The sequence below is a fragment of the Globicephala melas genome, chromosome 2 (assembly GCF_963455315.2).
Source record: "Globicephala melas chromosome 2, mGloMel1.2, whole genome shotgun sequence".
NCBI lineage: Eukaryota > Metazoa > Chordata > Mammalia > Artiodactyla > Delphinidae > Globicephala > Globicephala melas.
In genome coordinates this window covers 169,945,949-169,953,125 of record NC_083315.2, presented here as the reverse complement: position 1 = coordinate 169,953,125, position 7,177 = coordinate 169,945,949, and the positions used below count along the sequence as shown (strand labels likewise).

Here is a 7,177-nt window from a genome sequence, read left to right as displayed (position 1 = left end):
TGTAGGGGGTAAAACAGAACAAACCCATAAATAATAAAAACTTATCTCAATCAGCAAACTTGGGCATGGCTTTTATTATCTGATTCTTCACTCTCCAAATCCTTGATTCATCAAATAGACATTTCAAGGGCCAAGCCTGGTTGTAGTTATCCAAATATAAGCACGGAGGTCTTTTGGTGCTGAATAATTAGTGGAAAGAAGTTGTTAAAGGGAAGGTAAATGTTACAGCCTTTGGGGAAAGTAATCCGGTGATGTTTCTTAATTTAAAAATATTTCTTTAATTGAGAAATGTAAAAATACACATACTCTTTGATCCAGAAATTCCACCTTTGGAAATGTATTCTACAGAAATGAGAGAGAATCTACAGGGATGTATGTGCATAAACATATGGTTAATGTAGAACTGTTTGTTGTAGCAAAAACTGAAACACTGTAAACGACAGTCTATCCATCAATAGTGAAATGAATAGATGTGCTAGGGTGTATCCATAATATGGAATATCGTGCAGCTTTTTGTTTTATGTAGGTGAGAACGCGAACACAGTCCCCCACTACCACAAATTATGCGGTCGAGTTTCCCACATTTGGGGAAATCACGGGGGTTGGCAGATCCAGAGTGCAATGGATAAGCCTCACTCTGGGAAAACCACCTTTGCGATCATGGTAACTCCCCTGCCAGGTAAGTATCATGCAGCTATTTTTATTTTTTACACTTTTTATTGAAGTATAGTTGATTTACAATGTTGTGTTAATTTCTGCTGTACAGCATAGTGATTCAGTTACACATATATACGCATTTTTTAAAAATATTTATTTAGTTGCCCCAGGTCTTAGTTGTGGCAGGCAGGCTCATTGATTGTGCATGCAAACTCTTAGTTGTGGCATGCATGTGGGATCTAGTTCCCTGACCAGGGATCAAACCTGGGCCCCCTGCATTGGGAGCTCGGAGTCTTAACCACTGTGCCACCAGGGAAGTCCTTGCGTACTTTTTTTTTTATATTCTTCTCCATTAAGGTTTATCACAGGATACTGAATATAGTTCCCTGTGCTATACAGCTGCACCTTGTTGTCTATCCATTCCATATATAAAAGCTTAACATCTGCTAACCCCAACCTACCACTTCATCCCTTCCCCAACTCCCTCCCCCTTGGCAACCAAAAGTCTGTTCTCTATGTCCGTGAGTCTGTTTCTGTTTTGTAGATAAGTTTATTTGTCTCACATTTTAGATTCCACATATACTATATCATATAGTATTTGTCTTTCTCTTTCTCTCTTCACTTATTATTATAATCTCTGGTTGCATCTATGTTGCTGCAGATGGCATTATTTCATTCTTTTTTAGGGCTGAGTAATACTCCATTGTGTATATGTACCACATCTTCTTTATCCATTCATCTGTTGGTGGACATCTAGGTTGCTTCCATGTCTTGACTACTGTAAATAGTGGCATGCAGCTTTTTAAGTGAATTAGGACAGCACGAATTAGAGTTATGTGCACTTACTGTGAAAACAGCAAGCTCTGGAGGGTCACTCATAGGATTGTTCTGTCTCTGAAAAAGAGAAAACAAAAAAGAAAGGAAAGAAGGGGGCTTCCCTGGTGGCACAGTGGTTGAGAGTCCGCCTGCCGATGCAGGGGACACGGGTTCGTGCCTCAGTCCGGAAAGATCCCACATGCCGCAGAGCGGCTGGGCCCGTGAGCCATGGCCGCTGAGCCTGCGCGTCCGGAGCCTGTGCTCCGCAGCGGGAGAGGCCACAACAGTGAGAGGCCCGCGAACCGCAAAAAAAAAAAAAAAAAAGTCTGCATCTCTGAAGTTGCTGTGTCCTTCTACGCTCACAGTAACATGCAGACTTCTCTACACAGAGCTCCGATTTCAAGGGGAGGGAGGAAGGGAGGGGCCAACACAAAATGTTCAGCACAAAAATATGCCCTCTGATCTTTCACCTCTAACATGGATCATGGAAAACTGTATCAGTGGCATCCCCTCTGTGTGGGCATACCCGTGAGGATTCTTTGGTAACAGACACAAAAAGGACACTGGCTCTAATCCCCAAAAAGGAAGTACAGGGACCAGGTGTGGCTGTCACAGGAGAAGGAACAGACTCAAAGAAAAAAGGAACCAGGATGAGTGTGAGGACCCCGTAGCAGGAACTACATGACCATGCTGTCATTTGGAGGAATCCACTGCAGCCACTTTTGCCCCTGTCCTGGCTCACTGAGACCAAGATTCAAAGTTGAGAGAGGGAGAAAAAGAGAGAGAGAGAGATGAAATATCTGATTGGCTCACCTTGGGTCACAAATTCATACATGGAGGGAGGGGCAAGTGACAGTCCAACAAGACCCCAGACAATGGGTAAGGGCAGTTCTCCAAAAGGATATAGGGGTGCTGTTCCCAGGAGAAGAGAAAAGTAACTGACAGTCCCAATACTGACTACAAAACGCCTTGAGAGCTTAGGTCCCAAGTGTGGCTTTTGAGTTGATGTCTCAAAGGCTGTCAGTTTCCATGAAATTACATTACAGCAGAGAAAAAGTTCAATGAGTTTACTTTGTGATGCAATAAAGAACTGTATTCGTCAATCCTTCTAGGAATGTCATAAAGAACCTACTCCAATGCCAGCACAAAAACCCAAGTTCAGAGAAGGTACCAGAAACATGCTCCCCAAAGACTCTAGGTTGAAGTAATGAAAATCAGACCAGCCCCCAGGACAAAAAATGAGGGACAAGAAAACCTTTGCTGAGATTTTTCAGGTGGAGAGGGAGAGGGCTCCCACTTCAGCTGGACCACATTCCCCAAAACACAGTTGTCAAAATTATCCAGGGGCACTTATTACCTAAGGGTAAGAAATTCAACCCTGATTTCATCTCTTAGTGACTCTGTGCATCTCTACCTTAATACTACAAAGTCTATATTTGGATTTAAAAAAAAAAAAAAAAACTAGGTTGGATGGGGAAAATAGGCAAGATATAAAATAGTTACTAATTTTAACACATTTTTTATAATGAAGGCGCTGCTTTGAAAATCTTCTGTTTCCACATATGTGGATGATTTAACTTGACTTACTAACTTCAGTAGAACTGAGAGATGTTTTTACTTCTGACACCTCCTAGGTTCTGCACATTACACAGCTCGGCTCACAGCTGTCACTGCGTGACCCCAGAAGGAGCCACCTTGAACGGATTTATTTCAAAAATTCTGGAAGGTGTGCACAGGGGCTTTGCAGACACTGCTCCCCAGAACTTCTCATAAGGGCCAGGTCTCCGGTCGATACCTCAGCAGCTGAATGACATTCTTAAACACACAGCCTCTGACACCGAAATGTGAAAAGAAACAGACCCCGGCAGCTCTGTTTTTTATGTCAAAAATTTCTGGAAGTATCGAGAGAGCCCCCTGAATCTTCACTGGTCTAGCATTCCCTGAGGGGCTGCAACCAGATGACACTGGTGCTCTGTTGGCAAGAGTTGGAGAGAAAAAAGAATTAATTCCTGAAAATGAACTTACACCATCATTTGGATTTCTGTTCCTGCAAACTCCCCGGAAGGGGTGAGCAAAGGCAATCATGCCATCTCGTTTCTCATCACAAGTCCAGTGAAACAACCCCAAGTATTTTCCCGACTGGAAGAGTTTACAGTCAAGTCAAGAATGACATGCGTTTGATTGACACTCCTTTCCTCTGGAGCCAAACCCTGCACTCCTGTGATCGGCTCCTGGAACCTTCGAGTTCTGTCAGAATTCCCTGACCCTGAGGAAACTGCATCATTCCAAAGTCCAGGAATGTCCTTGACAGCTGTCTGCCGCCACCCCAGCCAGGGGTCCTCGGATCAGCACAAGCATCCCTTGGAAATGTTTGTCCTGGCAATGAGGGAAAACTAGCCAAACCTTGGGATGACCACAGTGGGGTCCTCTTCAGCAGACTTCCTGCAGAGGACCTCGCACAGAATCTGACAATTTAGAGACACGAGGCACACCCTGGCAGTGAACCCCCGACCGTCCACTGTCCTGAAGCCCAGGTGATGGCTCTGCCTGAAACAGCCCAGAACTGGCAACTTTGGCCCCGAGGGCAGGAACTCTGTCTCCAGGACTAGGGCAACCTCTCCGATCAACTCTCTGAGATTCAGTGAAGGTATGAACATCTTAATCGAGTCATGCAAAAGCAAGTAAATCAACAGATAAAGGAATAGTGGACGAGGCGGCTATTTCTTTCTGCAGACTGTCTCTGATTCTTGTGTGCATTTCTTTCCGGAACTTTATTCCAAGCCCGGAGATTGCTGTCTATGTCACACTGTTGCCGTGAGAAGCCAGCCCTGCTCTCTGTGGCTGGGTGTTCGGAGGGAGGGATAGGATTTCACCCTCAGAAATCAAAGTGATCCATCAATCAAATTCAGCTGCCCCAGAAAAAACTTAGTATCTAAAGATCAAACGCTAACGCTCAAAGGCTAACGCTCAAAGGAGTTTGCAGAATTGCACGCACTGGGCTACCCCCTTAGAGTTAATATTTGTGTTACCCCTACCTTCTCGAGATGACTAACCATAAAACCCACGGGAAGGAAAGAGGGCTGTGGATTTGTTGCCACTGTTGCAAGGAAGAAAGAGCAGGTATTGAGAAGTCAGGGAAGTTTACACCAGGAAAGAAAGCGATGGGGCGTATAACAACTTTCTTTCAAGGACTGAAGAGCTGACAGAGAACGTGGATTAGGGGTCTCAAACGCAAAGGCTTGCCAGGGCTGGGTGTGTAAGCCTCCAAGTATAACGAAAACCATCGATGGAGGAGGCATGCTCATCCCAACAGGGCCACTGTGACCTGGCTCTGGGGCATTCACAGTTGCCAGAAATCCAACTGATGATATGAAATCTACAGTTTTTAAAAAATCAACGTATATACATTACTGTATATAAAATACATAATCAACAAGGACCTACTGTATAGCACGGGGAACTCTACTCAATATTCTGTAATAGCCTATATTGGGAAAGGAATCTGAAAGAGAATAGATGTATGTACATGTGTAACTGAATGACTTTGCTGTACACCTGAAACTAACACAACATTGTCAATCAACTATACCCCAATGTAAAATAAAATTAAAAATAATTTTTTTAATAAAGAATATCAACAAATTCAACTTTTACAAATCTCATTGGCTGGGTCCCAATTGGGAAGGCAAGATAAAGCTGGTGGTTCCGAACTGAAACTCAGCTTTGATACCTTTAGAGGAGACTAATGCTGCATAACCCCAGAGGTCCACCTGGGGGCAAAGGAGGCAGCCTCCAAACAGGCCCATTTGGGATGAATGTCAGGAAGCTTTTTCTCCCAGTGGAATTCTCTATCTCAGAAGGCGGGAGTCCACTTTGAAAATGGACAACCCATGGGGAACCCGCAGGCAGGCTCATAAAGGAACCGTAAAATCTCTTCTAATAAAGGCTAAAATTTTATTAAGTTCTTATTATGCACCAGACACTACTCTGAGAGCATATAGCTATACAACGTTTTCGTTCTATAATTAACCTTAGTGAACTTTATCACCAAAGAATCGACTCAGTTGCTCTACACAGAGCAAAGGCTAAGACTTAGCAATACATTCCGACAATTGAAGGAAGACTGTGGCCCCGCCTTTGGGGAGGGGGAGGGGCTGGGAGGGCGGCAGTAGGACCACGCTGGCCCTAAGGGTTTTGGTAAAGTGTCCAAAGGGTCATGAGAAGTCAGTAAGTGTTTAAAGGGCAGATGGGCTCAGCTCAGACTTGCATTTGGAAAGATCTTCTTGACTACAAATGATGTGGTCATGAATCTAGAGGACTGAAAGGGTTGGGTCTTTATCTCCTCTTCTTTTTCCATTCCTGGACTCTACATGGAGCCTTTCCCTTCCACAATAAGAAGAATTAAATGCTGCATATACAGTAAAATATGACTGATTGGATCCGACTCATTTTCACTTTCAGACCTTCTCCATGTCACCTCTGGCCCAGGCCCCCATCCCCTCTCTCTGCCACTGAATAGCCTCTGTCTTTTCTCTCCACTTCTATCTTCAGCCTGACATACACTCTTCCCCCAGCAGCTGGAGAGAGACGTTGGAAAATACAGCCCCCTGTTCAAAACCGTAAAATTCCTTCCCGTTGCCAAGACCTCACCAGGATCTCCCGGAATCCTGCCTTCCCTCCAGCTACACTGGCCTCCTGTGGTCCCTTCAAATTCCCACCCATGCTTCTACCTCGGGTCCTTGTATCTGGGGCTCCCTCTGCCAGAGATGCTTGGCATCCAGGAATCCATGTGGCTGCCCTCACTCATCCCCCGTAGGACTTTCTTCAATGCTCAGCCTTGCAGAAAATCTCTTCCTGACCAACCCTACCTAAACTTGTCCACCCCTGTGCCTCTTTCCCTGGTTTCTCTCTCTCCACAGCACTCCTCACATCTAACATTATTATATGCAGGGACTTTATCCACACCATATCCCTACTATTTGGAACAGCACTGCCTATAGTAGGGGCTCAGTGAATACTTACTGGATTTGTTTGTGAGCAAATGATTTCAACTGGGCTGATACTTGCCTTTAGATCTATTAACATACTTATTGAATTAACATATTAAATAGAAGCAGAAGATGCTTTAAAAACTTAAGATGATTGCGCATCCGGAGCCCATGCTCCGCAACGGGAGAGGCCACAACAGTGAGAGGCCCGCATACCGCAAAAAAACAAAAAACAAACAAACAAAAAAACCTAAGAAGAAGCTATTTTAGGCATCTTCTACCTTTTAGGAACCCTTTTAAACTATGACTCTTCTTATCTCTTCTTTTATAGTTATGAAATCTACATACAAGAGAGTGTCTAATGTATATGTTCAGTTTCATTTAGTTCTGCTAGTAATAAAATAAATATGTACCACCTCCCAAAACAAAAATATAGGCGGCACCCCCAGTATGCCACCCCTGCCAACCTCAGCCTCCTTTTTCCCCAGAGAGGTACCCACTACCCCAAATTTTGTGTTAATCATATACTTGTTTTTTCTTCACGGTTTTGCCAATTGCCTTTTTGGTCTCAAACAATAGACTTTATTTTGCCTTAAAAAAATTTTATATAAATGAAACCAGTTCCTGCTTTTAATTGAGTTTCTGTTCTTTGTTCAGGTTCATGATGTGCTGGGGTTACTGCCCTGTCTTTGTCTTGCCTTGTAGTTTTCCATTGT

At 43.9% G+C, this 7,177-nt stretch overlaps 1 non-coding gene across 1 annotated transcript; it reads right to left on the bottom strand.

Annotated features, from left to right (window-relative positions):
* Positions 1-523: 523 nt before the first annotated feature.
* On the bottom strand, positions 524-687 carry LOC115867414 (U1 spliceosomal RNA). The gene has a single exon (XR_004045122.1). It is a non-coding gene; the product is annotated as a U1 spliceosomal RNA (small nuclear RNA).
* Between the last annotated feature and the right edge of the window lie 6,490 nt (positions 688-7,177).